This window comes from Ixodes scapularis, unplaced genomic scaffold (assembly GCF_016920785.2).
Source record: "Ixodes scapularis isolate PalLabHiFi unplaced genomic scaffold, ASM1692078v2 PGA_scaffold12__126_contigs__length_90152505, whole genome shotgun sequence".
NCBI classification, from domain to species: domain Eukaryota; kingdom Metazoa; phylum Arthropoda; class Arachnida; order Ixodida; family Ixodidae; genus Ixodes; species Ixodes scapularis.
In genome coordinates, this window is record NW_024609838.1 from 25,867,386 (window position 1) to 25,883,743 (window position 16,358).

Genomic DNA, 16,358 nt, shown 5'->3' on the forward strand with positions numbered 1-16,358 from the left:
TCGAAAGCAGACGACGGTACGGAGTCTGCTTTTGATGCGAGCTGCGCTGCTTTCCCCCGGTGCTGCGCTTTCGTAGAACTTTTGCCGGGTCCTCAAAGATGAGGCTACCGTTCACGCCGGGTTTCAAGAATCTGCTTCGTCGAACAACTTCAATCAAGCACGAAATGTCACCCACGGTACAGTGTACTAGATCCACGGCTATTTTTATGGCAGCCTGCCGCCATTGCGCTGTCCGCCATATTACTATGATGGCTGATATAACTTAGAGTCACTAAATAAAGCTACGCTTTCAGAGTACCGAAACTCCCAAACTACGCGTCTGAAGCACGTCGGGGGCCGCCATCTTGGGTCCGCGCGCAGATGGAGGAGTGACTGTGGCTGAGCCAAGCCGAGCTGTAGCCGTCGACTGCTACAGCTGCCGCGGTCGCGACTGTGGCAGCGAATCAAAGTCGTGTTGTTCGTATCTTGACGTGACACGGAAAACGCGCGTGCTGAGCGACGGACTTGAGCGTGCGCGCGCAGTAAACAGCAAACAGCAGCAGGCAGAGGATCGCTGGACCCAAGATGGTGGCGTTGAAAAAACGCGATGATGATGATAGCGACTCACGTGACTGCCGCTGTCCAATGATGCCGCAGTAAACCAGAATACTGTTATTGTCGGCAAAATGCCAAAGAAAAGGAATGCGGTACTCTGAAAGCGTAGCTTATTTAGTGATTCTAATAGCGAGTTCGTTTCACGGCACTCGTGCCCACCCGTGCCCACTCGCAGCGTGTTCCACGCTGCGAGTGGGCACGTTCTCCGGGTTCGTTTCGGCCGGCACTCCACGAGTGGTTGCACTCTCCGAGTTCGTTTCAGCCAACGTTACTAATGGCGAATTCCACTGGGCGTTTTGGAGCGCGCCGGGATCAGTCGACCAGATCCGGATTGGAGCACAAGATCCGAACGGGGTCGCGCCGCCTACGGATCCCCAGTGGAACATGACCACTGCTCCGGGATCGGCGGATGCCTTCCCGTCATTCAACTGCCCGGGAATCCCCTTTTCGCGGCCGCCGCGGTCGTTTCGAAGACATTTTCGCTACGCGGCGCTAACACGTGTTCGACGCACGAGTGGCAGGAATGGCTCAGGCGCTTCTAGCAAAGATTGCCGGAATGCCCGTAGCGCGGCAAATACCTTCTCTTCTCCTTCCTGGAAAACGAACCGGCTGTCGAGCCAATGGGTAAGCAAGCGGCCATTACGAATTCTTCTGATGTCGAGACAATCTAGGAGCTTAGCCCGCCACGTGCTTCTTCTTCTTCTGAGGCGAGATGCCCCACGAGAAAAGAAGTCACGTGTGTGCGCCGAGGGCTGGCCCGGCTGGCTTCCGGTTGAATCCGTCGAAATCGTGGGAGCGACTTTTCTCGTGGCGAATTCCACGGGTCGTTTTGGAGCGCGCCGGGATCGACTTTTCCGGAGCGAGCCTATTTCACTGGGCGATCGGGATCGAGACGAACGTGTTCACTGGTCGTTTTGGATTACCTCCCGCTCCAGATCTCGATCTGGATCCGAGAAAGTCGCTCCCCCGATTTTGGCGGATTCAACCGGAAGCCAGCCGGGTCAGCCCTTGGCGCACACACGTGACTTCCTTTCTCGCGGGCATCTCGCCTGATCTCGCCTCAGAAGAAATGGTAATGGCCGCTTGCTTATTCCTTGGCTCGACAGCCGGTTCGTTTTCCAAGAAGGAGAAGAGAAGGGTTTTGCCGCGCTACGGGCATTCCGGCAATCTTTGCTAGACGCTCCTGAGCCATTCCTGCCGCTCGTGCGTCGAACACGTATTAGCGCCGCAATTGCGAAAACGTTGATACTTGGAACCAGCCGCTACCAGGGGGGCTATGTTGCGCTTTTTGCACTCCCAGGAGACTAGGGAGAGGGAAGTGACGTCAACGACACAGCGAACGCAGATCGGGTGTTGATTTCGTTTTCTTCTGTCAACATCCAATCTGCGTTTGCTGTGTCGTTGACGTCACTTCCCTCTTCCTAGTCTCCTGGGAGTCCAAAAAGCGCAACATAGCACCCCAGACACCTGATTTGTTTCAAAAATACCCAGGACGTTTTGGGGCAATGAATCGATCACATAGCAGGCGGTAGACAAGTAGACAGCGTTGAAAAATATTTATTCCACCGATTGTTATGAAGGCCGATGGCGTCGGTGTCGCAGTTTTAAAGCACTGTCAGTTCAGGGGGGCTATGTTGCGCTTTTTGGACTCCCAGGAGACTAGGGAGAGGGAAGTGACGTCAACGACACAGCAAACGCAGATTGGGTGTTGATTTCGTTTTCTTCTGTCAACATCCAATCTGCATTTGCTGTGTCGTTGACGTCACTTCCCTCTTCCAAGTCTCCTGGGAGTGCAAAAAGCGCAACATAGCACCCCAGCTCAACACCACGTTACAAAAGACGGTTTGGGGTACTGCCGGTGCTAACGCAATTTCACAGTAGAAATAGGAATTGCATGAAAGAACCGGACAGAAACACTTCATACGGTGGCATAAATGCCGAACATATATCAGCGATGTCACTTTCCTCGGTTGGGGCTATCTGCTTTGTCAACGAATGATGAACATCTCGGTAAAATAAAGAGCGGAAAATACTCCCCGTGTCAAGTTTTCTAATTACAGCCACTGGTTGATGTCGTGCCGTGGTAATTCCCGGCCCTTCGAACGCACTAGCACTTTGTAGAGTCACATTTTCAGCGATTCCGCGCCGCACACGAACGAAGGTAAACAATCAAGATGGCGGAGTGTTCCCCGTATTGTCCTCGCCGTCAGTGCGGTGTGATAGCGTTGTCGGATAACAAATCGGGCAACACTGTTGCGGGGCGGCAGCAATATGTTGCCCGACTGTTGTTGCCGCGATGTGACAGGGTCGCCGGCAACACGACTTCCCCGTGTTGCCGGATAGAGTTGTCCATCTGTCCCCTCAGTGTGACAGGGTCTTTACCTTTTGGCTCGACAGCCGGTTCGTTTTTTAGGAAGGAGAAGAGAAGGTTTTGGGGGCCGCGCTACGGGCATTCCGGCAATCTTTGCTAGAAGCTCCTGAGCCATTCCTGCCGCTCGTGCGTCGAACACGTGTTAGTGCCGTGATTGCGAAAACGTGTTCGAAACGACCGCGGCGGCCGCGGAAAGGGGATTCCCCGGCAGTTGAATGACATGAAGGCAAATTCCGATCCCGGAGCAGTGGTCATGTTCCACGGGGGATCCATCGCCGGCGCGACCCCGTTCGGATTGTGAGCTCCATTCCGGATCTGGTGAACTGATCCCGGCGCGCTCCAAAACACCCAGTGGAATTCGCCATCGGATCCAGATCGAGATCTGGAGCGGGAGCTAATCCAAAACGACCAGTGAAACATGTCGGTCTCAATCCCGATCGCCCAGTGAAATAGGCTCGCTCCAGAAAAGTCGATCCCGGCGCGCTCCAAAACGACCAGTGGAATTCGCCATAAAACACTCAGTTGGGAAACTCGCCGTCGAAACCTGGGCCGCTGGCGTCCACCGAGACCGAGCTAAATGCGACAACAGCGCCACTCTTTTTCGTTTGTCTGTACTATGGTCACCTCGAGCTTTTTGAAAGCCTGTTTTTTGCGTAAAAACAAACGGAAAAGACTCTTTTTGTATGAAATTTATTGGAGTTTAGTACCAAATGATGGGCGCGTGATGTTTTTATCATCTTTAGTTCGCAAGGTTTTGCGGAACAATTAATATTGTTTTTATAAAACCATGCCTCAGCGGGCCTTTCAGGTAGCGCGTCCCGAACTAGGTGCATTTTGACTTCAGCAGATCAACGCGGCGTGTCCGCCGGGGAGACGGGGGTTTACCCCTGTCAAAGCCAAAAATAGATGTCACGTGCAGTTTCTCGAGTGGCCGCTGCGGGAGAAATGGTGGCGTTGTGTTCGTCATTAGCTCTGTGCTCGGAGACAGATTGGGGCCATATTTTTGGGGCTGTCTCTATGGGCGTTTCCCAACTGAGTGTTTTAGTAACGTTGGTTTCAGCGCTGACACCCCACGCGTGCATGCACTCGCTGCACCGAGAAAATCGGGAGTGCGCCAAAATGCAATCCCGTCATGCCTCGCTCCGGCGGGGCCGGCGAGGAGCGGCGTGCACCTAATCGGAGAGCCCCATCTCCTCTGCTGATTGGCTGCAGGATTGTAGGTACCGCGTAGGCCGCGTAGGGATAACTCGACTAGGGATGATTCTGGTTGCCAGCGTGTCGCTCCGTGGCGTCGCCGGGGTTACCATAGTTACGTGGTTACGTGTAGTGATGGGACGAATCACCGGAGATTCGGATTCGGACAGATTCGGAAATTTCCGAACTTTTCGCGACGAATATTCGGCAGATTCGGAGATTCGTCAGATTCGTCGCTGGATGCAGGCGGCAGCATGAAGCTTGTAAACCTCGCGAATGCGGTCAGTTGTGCTCTTGTTAAATACTGTTCCTGCATATAACCAGATTTCGTCTTGTTTATTTCAACGTATGGTATGTACTGTACTGTCATTGTAAACCCTGGCACGCGCCCAGGTTCAGCTGAGCTGATCGGTGTGGTTGAGGTAGGCCTAACCAATGCACGGTCTCGCTTTCTGTGCGGTTTCGCGGTGATCGGTAAAATGTAGCGAAACGCTGTGTATTATATGTAATCTGGCGCAACGCACAATAAATATATATTCAGGCAAGGAAATGATTTGTCTCCTTCTCTATACTTCGTTCCAGCTTCCGTCCGAGCGCAGCCAAAGGCTGAGGGACGGTTCGCAACTTCGAGAATTCCTACGCACCACAAAGTAGTTCACAAAAATAATTTCTTTTAAAATGACTGTTTTGGGCGTAAAAACTGCACAATGTTCCAGATGTGTACTGCTGAAAATGATTTGCAACTAAAGGAATCAAATCTCTGAAGTTTATGTTTCTATTAATATATGTAAATGCATGTGGTTTGGGGAAAACATGTATATCCGCTGGCAACACGGCTGCAGCTCTCGGTTCTTCTGTGATTTCATTCCCGTAATCGCCGAATCATGTGCTTCGCTGCTTTCCTCATCGATGGTCGAATCGCTTCAAAACGCCCTTCGCAAAGGCACGTTTGGGCGTCAGGCGCGAGAAGTCGTGCTGAATGTCTACTTTCAAATTCGGCAGGAGGCTCCGGCCGCGTTGTACCGCGAATGCGTTGCAAACAAGCAAAGTGCCCGGGCCACAACAATTCAGATACGCGGCGAAATCAGGGCACCCCTTTACCTGCCGATCACATTGAACGCCGAGAAGCTGGCGGAAAGGACTGCGCCTCGAGCCCTGGTATATCCAGACAATACAAGGAAACATCAACGGCCGGGTCATCGGGGACCTTGCAACGTGTACTCACAACTCGAAACTATGCCGAACAGGTGGAAAGCTCGGACACAAATGCCAGCGGCCAGCGGCCAGCCTACGTACTGACATCCCCTGTGACTAAGTTTCAGAACGTGAAAGGGCACTTTTTAAACCGTCGCAGACGATACAGTTGGTACACCCGTAGCAGATCGGCGAGAGCGGAGCGGGCGGCGCAGCGGAGTGATACAAAAGTGCAGGCGAGATCGCGTGACCTATTGCCGGCGTGTGATTGGCTCCGGCCACACGTAGCTTTGGCTGCGCTCGGACGGAAGCTGAAACGAAGTATAGAGCTGCGTATGTCTGTACCTGTAAGGCGCGAGAGCGAGATGAATGTTGCTCGTCACAACTTAGGCCGCGTACTGGCACCGGTGGCCAGGGACGCCGGAAGAGGGGGGGCAGGGGGGGCCAGAGCCCCCCCAAGTATTCTTATGGGGGGGCTCAGCCCCCTTGCCCTCATAAGAATAGTTCGGGGATATAAAGCCAGCCAGGCGCTCGTCACGAAGGCATCACGTGCGTCCATGTTAGGTGCAAGCCACGGAGCAGCAAGGCACAGTCTTGTCGCACGTAGAGATTTTAGACAAGAACAATTAATTTCGGGAGCGCGCTTTTTTTTTTTTTTTTTTAATCCAATGTCCGTCGTTTATCAGCATGGCGGCTACGAGGGTTTAGAGCAAGCTGGACCCGATCTGCCCGTGGCAAGGCCGGGGAGTGGCGCGCGGGGGCCAACTGGGGCTTAGTATGGGGGCCTCTAGAGCCCGGGGATTATAGTTTTGTTGGTGTTGCTGTTGTCGTTGCGTGGGGGATACTGCGACGAGACATGTGTGGCGCCAGATTGTCGCCTCGGACCGGACGCTTTCTGTCATATTTGACGAGCTTTGACGGTTGTTTTCGTTTAGGAAGGTCTCAAGATGTCCTTGCCGGCGACTGGTCCGGTCGAGAGCACGTGATGATCTTCAGGTTTGAAATTATTGGCTCTTCCTTCGAGAGCGAGGGAAAGTTAGAGTTGTGATGCGAAAAGCGAGAAATGAAATTAGCGGAGTTCGTCTTAGACTCGGAACCCGAGAGGTGGTCGTCCAAGTTCAATGCGTTTAGATAAACGTTGAATTTACGAGAAGCAGCGAGTCAGAGCATCATTCAACAACGTGCCCGCCACCAAGCTCCAAGATCATCGGGGCTGATCCTACCCTCCCAACGACATCGGGAGGGCCCAACCCGTCAGAGGCGTATGCAGTCAGCGTCAGTCAGTGTCTCTTCGACTCCAGCATTACATGCAATGTCTGGCCATCCAAAGAAGATCACCAGCTTCTTCCTACCAGCCCCAAAGCGTACATGCCTAGGAAGCGGAGATTCTCAAGGTAAGATATTCCGCAGTTCTTCTTAGCTCATCATGAGTTCCGTTTGTGTAAATGCGTCAATTCAATCACAGTGCTTGTTTCCTCGCTTTCCTAATTTGTAGACCATCAATAAAGAAGTGATCTCTGAAAACGTATTATGTACAGTTCCTTCTTGATGGTATACAGTATTTAGAAATTAGGAGCACTGCGTAAGAAAATTGTTTTCTCATGCAGAAAATAGAAACCGCACAGGACCTAGTGAAAGGAACAAAAACGAACCCGCTAGGATAGTGTTTTCTCTCAAACGAAACTCAGATCGTATTATTTAAAATCTTGTTAGTAAAAAAAAATAAATAGTACATCATACAAAAAACGACAAAAAGGAACATGGCTTTAGCGGCTTTAGCCCCCCCACTCACGATATACTTCCGGCGTCCCTGCCGGTGGCAAAGAACAACTGTCGATTCTCCGTTCTCGGCAGCAAAATTTGTATACATGAACTTTATTTGATCATAAAGAAACACAACACAGGGGCGTCCAATACAACTTCATTGTTCGGAAACAAACACTAAATCGGAAAGCCTGCATTAACCAGAAGTTTCAGGTTCTTTCCCGTGTTCCAATTGAAATACTTCAGTGGGCACTCGCTGGAGATAATCGAATCGAGCATACTCACTTATGTGGTGTGTGCCACTGCAACAGTAATTATGGGCACGAAATGTGTCTGTACCGAACAGCATGTACGGCATCGATCTCCTGCGGCGATGAAGACATGCGCTTGTATTTCCACGTGCGTGCAACAACATGCCTATTTGGGTCGTGATCCGGAACCGAAACCAATTTTTCCGCGATGTCTGGCTAGGCTACCGTTCTCGATAAACATCCAAAATAATATTTACAAAGCGGAACATTTTATTTATTACTCTGATATTATATTACAATATTACTTCGCGCACTTTGTAGAATTTATTGAATTTAATATCACGAAAAGTTGAAACACACATCAACGTGATTTGGCAACCATGACAACGCTCCGAATCTTTCCGAACTTTTCCGAATCGCTTGAGATTCGGCTACTTTTCCGAATCTTTCCGAATCTTCAGATTCGGCCCCGAATCTCGATTCGGATAAAGATTCGTCCCATCACTAGTTACGTGCCGTTTTTCAAACTCGTTTCGACGGTTTTTCGCTACCTTTTGATCGCACGCTGACGCCGCCGCCATGAAACTCCGAGGTGCTATCGTCGGGGATAGCCAGTTGAAGTTTTTGGAACGCCATCGACTGCGGCTTGTCCCAAGTGTGCAAGTGTGCACTTTCAGCTTCCCGGGTGCATCGACACGTACGCTGCCCGGGTACGTTGAACAATTGCACCTGCACGCCGAGGACTTCATTGCCGTGTATATCGGTGGAAACGACCTTTTCAACGGGGACTCCGCCGACGATATAGCCACGCGAATAAAGGTGAATATCATCATTAAGTTATTGAAACTAAAGCAAATGTGCAGGCGGGCTGTAATGCAGGAGCAGTGGAAAAGCGGGACACGCAACACAAAGCTCCAAAAAGCATGGAGCTTTGTTTTGTCCGTCCCGTTTTTTCCCATGCAGCTTACCATATGTAATAATTTTTAAGCGCGTATTTTTTCGTTTTCGATGACGGTCTCCGACGAATATGCGTTCAATGGTTGTATGTATATATTTAGATTCCCCTCACATAAGTGCATCGCGATATTAATGCCAATATTGTGCCAATGCCACTGAAATCCAAACGCAGACGAGCTGGTGCACACTAATATTTAAAAATCTTGAAACAAAATAAACAAAGTCTGAACTGTGCCACAAGCAACAAATTTGAAATATGGAGAGGATTGCTGCTCCTGGGGTTTCGCCAAGGTGCGTCACGTAGCTTTTTTCTGAAGCGGTTTTCCAGGCAGTACACCATAGGACATCCCTGGGATTTCATCGTGCCTTCCTTCGAAAGAAAAAACGGAAGTTACTGACGCCCAAGTTGTGGCTAGGCGTTGCAGTTATTTTGCAAAGATTTAGAAGAAAAATAGTTCCTCGATGAAATGTTAAAAATTTAAATTGTCTTTGTGAATGTGCCCTTTTCAAGTAAAATGGAAAATGTGTTCTGGTTGGGAAATAATTTTAACTATAACATGATGATAAACCCCGAGTCTAGGGAAAATAGTAAGCAGCCAGAGGACAAAAAAAAAGAAAATTAAAAATACGTCAAATCCACAGACAAGTAAATCACCTCTGCAGCACCATAAAAAGAAGAAAGGTCGACTATATTGTCCCAGATTAAAGAAAGAATAAACATTTAGAAAAGATAACACAACATCTTTCAGAGCTGTTGTGTAGTGTGTCCCACATGTTTATTCTTCCTTTAATCTTGACTCGCACCCACACGGCATCCGTCAAAATATTGTCCCATCACCAAGGGCCTTATCGTTCACATTTCAAAGTCAGGCACTCCAACAAATTCAATAAGGGTAGGAACTTTTGCACAAACAAAAGAGTATACTTGAGTTCAAACGCACGCAAAACAGAAGTAGCTCGGATATTAGTGCTTTCCCATATCGTGCTAACAAAAATAATCTCGTAAACATTAAAAAAAAATATATATATTCTTAGGAAACTCATTTCTTCCGAAGCAGCATGGTGGTGTTAAAGGCATGCTGAACCGAAATCTGGATTCCAGAAAACACGGCGGCAAAAGCGTGCAACGGGATGCTACGAACGCCAAAACATCACTCATACAGAAATATCTCGGACAAATGACTGTATTTAAAAAAAAAAAGAGGCGCATTTGACAGATATGTTTACATCTTGTTTCTTCGAGAAGGAGAGGGAGTGGCCTCGGCGTCTTCTCCGCCTTGCCGCTTTGAGGGTGCGAAGCGAAGAGAGGGGGAAATGAGATATCTTGACGTCACGCGCCTCGTCGGCCTCGTTCAATCTCGACCTCTTTTTCCGAAAATACGGCTATCCATCCGAGATGTCATTTTACGAGTAGTGTTGTAGGGATTGTAGAGCTTTCTGAAATCCAAATTTCGGTTCACCATCCCTTTAATGTTACAGTTTCCCGGATTACTATTTGAGCAGTTTCCTATCATTTAACTCTTTGTGAACTACTTCTCTATCAGACCAGTTTGCCTTACATTTAAAATATTCTTGATTATCCCTAGCTAGTTTCTGAGTTGGAAACATTGTTCTTTACATTGTGTTTGTGTTCAGTCAGTCAGTCGTTGATGCATCTCAAAGTTTGACCTACATTTAGCTGAAACCACAAGCCAACGATATCTTGTACTCTGCTACTTTTACAAATAACTGCATTTTTGTGATGCTTTTTCTGACATTCATTCTGCGCTGTCTGGAAAGGCATCAGCTTACTTAACTTGAAGTCAGAGTCCTTCCCACCTTTTAATGGAGGCAACTTTTTTCTTTCATAATGTTTACAGCTGAAATTTGCACCAAACATCCACCAGCCTGCCACACCTTCATGGAGAATCCCATATTTTTGTAACATGTGGAACTAACTTATGCACTCCCCTCAAAGCATCACCGTACCATTTGTTTATGCGCTGTAAATTTATTCAATTTCATGCGGTGCTTCAGAATATCAAGATGGTCTTTACTATTGAGAGTGTGTTGGCACTTCACATGTACACCGGTGCAACTAAATATTGGATATTTTGGCAACGAGAAATTGCCAAAATATCCTGGGAGTTGGACTGCTGTTGTACTGGCTGCAGATTGTACCATGACTGTACAATGCTCATCCAGATCAAAACATGCAGCTAAACAACAAAATTTATATTTTCGTTTTCAATGAATCTAACTGTGCCATATTCCAATGGTGCTATACTTGAGTGGGTGCAATGGTTGGAAAGGCAGAGCAGGCACATTCTGTTGCACAAGGCAATGCAAAAATTTCAACAAATTCTGCTGTTAAGTTTAGTGTTTTCTAATACAACAAATAAAAGAACAGTATACTGTAAACGACTAAATTTTCGCGAGGACCTAATTTTCGCGAATCGCCTACAGTTCGCGAAAAATATGTCTTGCAAACGATTCGGGAAATATATGAACGCCATAGAAGCTACACTCAATTCGCGAAAATTAGAACCCGCAAATTATTTCAAATTTTCAGCTTTGGCCTGATTTGCGCAAATTTAAGCCCGCAAAAATTAAGTCGTTTACGGTATATACACATGTGCTCTGAAACTTTTGTTTGTTGCTTTAAGACCGTTTGAGGGGATCATATAACATCACCTTGTTAAACTTGTGCAAGTTGCAGGTATGGTGATAGATGTGTTTACTAATGGTATATATATCGGGTGTGTCTAATGCAGAGTGCATGTGTCATATTGTGCTGTGCAAAATAACCAATGATTTCTTTTGCACAGCAATCAGTAAAAAGAAATGTCGTGTGGCTTTTCTTTCACACTTCACTGATGGTGCGTTCATTTCACAGAACTAGGTTAATTGAACATTCGAATTGGTGTAGCTGCATTCACAAGACTAAAGTGCACATTTGTAAGAGGCTATCATTTGAGTGGCTTCTTCTAATCTCCAGACATTTCCAGTGGAGTAGGAGAAATGAGGTAGAGAAAAGCATAATATTTTGGAGTGGCATTAATCTTGCTCTTTAATCTCACAAAAGTTAATCCTTCCATTTACATTGCAAAGCGATTTCACCACAAGTACTATTGCTCTGGGGAAATTCTAGATTTCTCTGGTCATCATCACATCTCAAACAACAAATAAGAGGTTTTCCTGGTTGACAGCTTAGTTTTATTTATTCAAGATGATTAGATAGGTCTTTTTTATTGCGCTAAATTTTATAATCGTGCACCGGTAACCTAGCTCACCATTTTGTCGGGAATGCCTTTGTTGTCTTGTTATCTAGCTTTGGGTTACTACTTTTTGAAGTAGCAAAGTGCTCTAGTTTATGTAGTCCATTAACCTGAATAGCAGCAGTAAATAACTTTGCTTTGTCACGTGCATACATGGATGTTCTTTCTTTTCCAAGGATTTCATTGTCGGGCTCATGAAGTCAACACGGCACGTGCTGGTGTACAAGATTATACCGAGAGGTGGGCTTGTCGGGGCAGCCAGAGAGAGAGAAAGGCTTGTGCTAAACCGCCTTCTGGTACAAAAGCTGGCTGCCCTCAACGTCACCATCTTGACTGTTGATGTAAGTACATAACACTCACATCCCTGACACATTTAGCTTTTGAGTTGCATGCGACACATTTTCTAGAGCCTTTAAATACTCTGTTGGTCCAATATACACAATGATTGATTCAAACAGATTTAAAAAAAAAAAAGGGGGGGGGGGGTGAAAGTTAGACGAGTGCCGCCTTCACCGTGATCTCAGGCTCGGTGGACATTAGTTGTGGGTATAATCGTTATGGTTAGTTGACTAATTAATTGAAACCTGTTAATAAACTTTTTAATTATTGGCTTTAGGGGTCGTGTTGCAGTTGCAGTATTGATGGCAATTACAATTGAAATAATTTGTAGAAATGTAATGGTTTTTGAGATATTAAGTCATACAATTTTATGTTTTTTAGCCCAATTTAAAATTTAAAAAAAATGCAGCACAATGACGCTTTAAAGAGTGACATACAGTGCAATCCACTTAGAGTGCTAATGAGAAAACTCGAAAATGCAATCGTTATAACCGATTGTCGTTGTATATGGGCTGGATACCCCACGCAAAAATGAATTGTCCTCTAGAAACTGACCGTTATAAGCGGTACATCGTTATGTGTGGTATCGTTATAAGTTAATTGCACTATAGTCGTTTTAGTCACATCGCCACTTCTGCTGTCTTCGTACCCACTAGAGTCACTGAATGGGTTTCCAGAGTACCAAAACTCCCAAGCTCCACACCGTGGCGGTCAAATTCATCCATATCCATGCCGCCATTTTGGAGCCTTACACTGTACGATAACTGTACACATTAGTCATTCTCACTAGACCTTTGGGGTGCGGGCAGTGGAGCAAAAATATTCTTTTTTTCCACTTAATTTTTACAGCGAAGTTGTTATGCGGTAGGATTTGGTGAAAAAATGCATCCCCAGATGTTGGCAGAAAGCTCCCCATTGGTCGTCGCAAGTATGCTTAAATAAAACTAAAACGAGGGGGCAAGTAGTGTGAGTCACCCTTCCTTGGCATTATCAGATAGTGAGGTCCTGATCCCTTGTTATCATCTCTGGGCATCGTCCTCAAGGTCAACCGAGAGGTCGTTTTAGATGCTGTCCTCGAAATCGTGAAGTGGAAGGGCTCAAAAATTTTTTTAAGCCTCTTTATATACTTTTTTTTTTTTCTATATATCCAGACTGACATATAATTTATTCAACGAGGATGGTCTATGCCATATTCCAATTGCAGTAGCAAACTTTATCTCTTAGAGCTTAGCCGCCTATTTCTATCATCACAATCAGCCGCTGGCATTTTTTAAATGTCTTTTGAGCATTCAATACACTGTCATATAAATGCAGCAACATTTCAGTGATTTATATACAACTATATAAAAGATGTTTAAAACTGGACAGCAGCAGGATAGAATACAACAGTCTCAAGCTCTTGTTTTAGCTTGACAATTGCTTTGCTGGGCAGATGAAGCTTTCAACAAAGCACAGCAATGGTTTCCCCACAACGATTCTCCGAACAGTTGGCTGTCGACACAATCTCTGCGAATGGTTAATGCAGACAAATGGAATCAACGGTGAGTTATATGAGAATGGCTTGGTATGAAATCAATGACCCTATAAATTAGAAACACCAAGGTGTCATCATTCATACTATACCTGAGAAGCAAGATGCATCGTTTCCACTCAGGTCATCAAGTGACATTATCTACAGTACCAGGGGCGTAGCCAGGGAGGGGGGGGGGGGGGGGGCTTATGAAGCTTTAGCCTCTCCCCCCCCCGATATCCAGCCGGCCCTATAATATCCAGATGCATTTTGACCCCCCCCCCCCCCACCTCGCCCTCTCCGCACCCCAAGTAATGGACATCCCAGCCACCTCAGCCCCCTTCGAAAACAAGTCCTGGCTACGCCACTGTATAGTACATATAAGGCCTCGCTGTAAAGGCCTCATTGATGTTTTTTGTGCCACACGGCAGGAAAACAGCAATGTAATGAACAAAAAGAACTCGGATGACAACCGTCTGAGTGCCCATTCGTGCAAGAGTGTTTGCTTAATTGCATTATGAGTCACCCAGACATTCCTGCTTCCAATTTCGCATGCAAAGCTACTCTTTAGATTGTTTTTACACTTCATACGAAGCAAAGCAATTTGAATAGAAAGCACTGCAATCAAATTTTTTATCAGAAGCAGCCATTCTTCCAAGCTCAGTCGAAGCAGCCTGATGGGGTGCGAGGCAACAAGCGATACGCAGAGAAGACCAGTGAAATACACTCTCCTCACAAAGCTTGCTTCTTGCAGTGGGCTTGGAGTTCTTTCATTTTACAGTGATGCGATTGCTGCGCCATTCGCACCAATAAGCCCTGCTTATTGATATATATCTAACAATCACTACATTTTTTTTTTACTCTTTTCAATTGGTCTGTTGTTTAATAGTCATTGCCATGAATACTGCAATTGCAACATGACCCCAAAACCAATAATTAAAAAGTTAACAGATTTTTATTCATTAGCCTACTTACCATGACGATTATCCCCTCACCTAATGTCTGCCGAGGCTAAAAAATAAAATGAAAATGGCATTTGTCTTACTTGTAACACTGCTTTTTTTTAAATCGGTTCATAATAAAATTAAACGCCCTGTATAGTGAATGATTGAGTCACACATTTTTAAGTTATTGTATCCACCTTGTGTACTTACTTAAATAATATTGTCAGTGATGGTGGGCCTCAGAATAATTGCCAACGGCCATAGACTGCTTTGAGCATATGTTTACCCGGGTGTAAACATATGTTCGATAAAAAGATGTATCTATTAGTATTCTTTTAGCTGGATTCAGCATTGGTACCATCACCATTGGCAACGCTAATTTGTCCCACAACAAAAGTTGCACACAAATGTTGCTGCGATAAACATCAATATTTTAAAATCAATAAACTCCTGGAGGTAGCCGCTGGAAAGCCGATATTCATCCCATCCTACCTTGTGGCTGCTCAAGGTGGAGTGGTAAAGGATGTAATAGAGCAGTTTCAACTATCACTCTTCCCCGCTTTATGCAACCTCTATGGTTCATAGCTTTCACAGTTGCAAAAACACGACCTCTCCTTCCTCGAAAGCACAAATAGTATCGCCCAAACTGAAAATTAAAAGAGTGGCTTTTTTCGTGACCAGAAAGTTCAGTGACCTGTTGTCCTGAATGAACCTTGACTAGATAGGCGGTAGACCCCTTTTGACTGATTCGAGATTTGAAAGGTACCTTTGGAGGCACAGGCATTCCCTAGGACCATTGACCCTGTGTGCTGATCACGCTTAATTGTATAATATCGTCTTGTTTTTTTCTTGGGGGGGAGGGCACACTGAAATTCTGAGCTTTACGGATAAATCCGAATTGACAAAAAATTTCCCGGCAGGTGTTTTTCTCAGCTTTTCAGATTTATCCGAAAACATGGAACCCTATTTATAAGTAAGATTTTTGCGTTTCCAGATAAACTCGAAAAAAATCAGAAAAACATCTGGTAAAATTGTGGTAGATTCGTATGTTTGCACCTGACAACTTCGAAAACACATAACCTTAGTTAGAACCTTAAACAAATGTGTGCCATGCCCTTCACAGAAATAAACTATTGGTCAGCTTTTTTTTTTTTTTTTTCTTTACTCCACTTATTGATTTTTCAGCACCTGTTTCTCAGCAAGGGCAACCAGGTAAACCTCTGCAAACTTGCTGTGGACCTCTACCATGTTTGTCGAGTCCGCGGGATTCAGTGTCTGTCCTTTGTTTTATGCAAGGCTTTAGAAAAAATTTTTGGAAACGTCCGTTGTAGGGCTTGTGCACCTTTTATTGTTTTTAAGGTGCACTGCTGCAGCCGGTGTAAAGCAAAGGGCCACCAGGTGGGTGCCTGTGTCCCCATTGCCTGGCTGCAGCAGTAGATAGCGCCCCATATTTTTCTCTACAGAAGACGACACAGTTAGCGCAAGCACAACATCCATTTTTTGTTTTCGGTGTTCTTTTCACAAGTGAAAGTTGTAAACAAACAAATCCAGAGATCCTGGGTTTACTCCCCACCCCTGCCTGTTTCAATCTGTATGAGCATCGTACCGCAACATGCGGTCGTGTACCACTACTCCGTGATGCACGTTAAAGACCCCAAGGCTAGCGGTTGTACTGCACTGGCTATATTGCTCATCTACAGCTGGGAGACAGGTTGCCCGTTGAGGCCGACTAACTTCTGGCTGGATAAACATATGCACAACACAATTACTTTTACCAACCTAGGTCGTAAAATTTGATGTTTGGCAGTGCTGTAGTTAAAACACAAGGATGTTGTGCTCATGCTTACTGTGTCACGCAGTGCACCCGTGGCTCGAACAATATTTAAATTTGAATGCGACTCTCTTTAAACAGAAGCAGACTTCGCTGATGGCATTTTTTTCTTTTCGGTGCTGGAACTAAGCATTTAGCTTTATGTTAATATT

The 16,358-nt window shown here is 46.0% G+C and overlaps 1 long non-coding RNA gene across 1 annotated transcript; it reads left to right on the forward strand.

The window, feature by feature from the left end:
• The first annotated feature begins 8,130 nt into the window (after window positions 1-8,130).
• Window positions 8,131-15,999, forward strand: LOC115326147. Its single transcript, XR_003919580.2, has 3 exons — window positions 8,131-8,187; window positions 11,759-11,923; window positions 15,561-15,999. It is a non-coding gene; the product is annotated as an uncharacterized LOC115326147 (long non-coding RNA).
• Window positions 16,000-16,358: the final 359 nt, after the last annotated feature.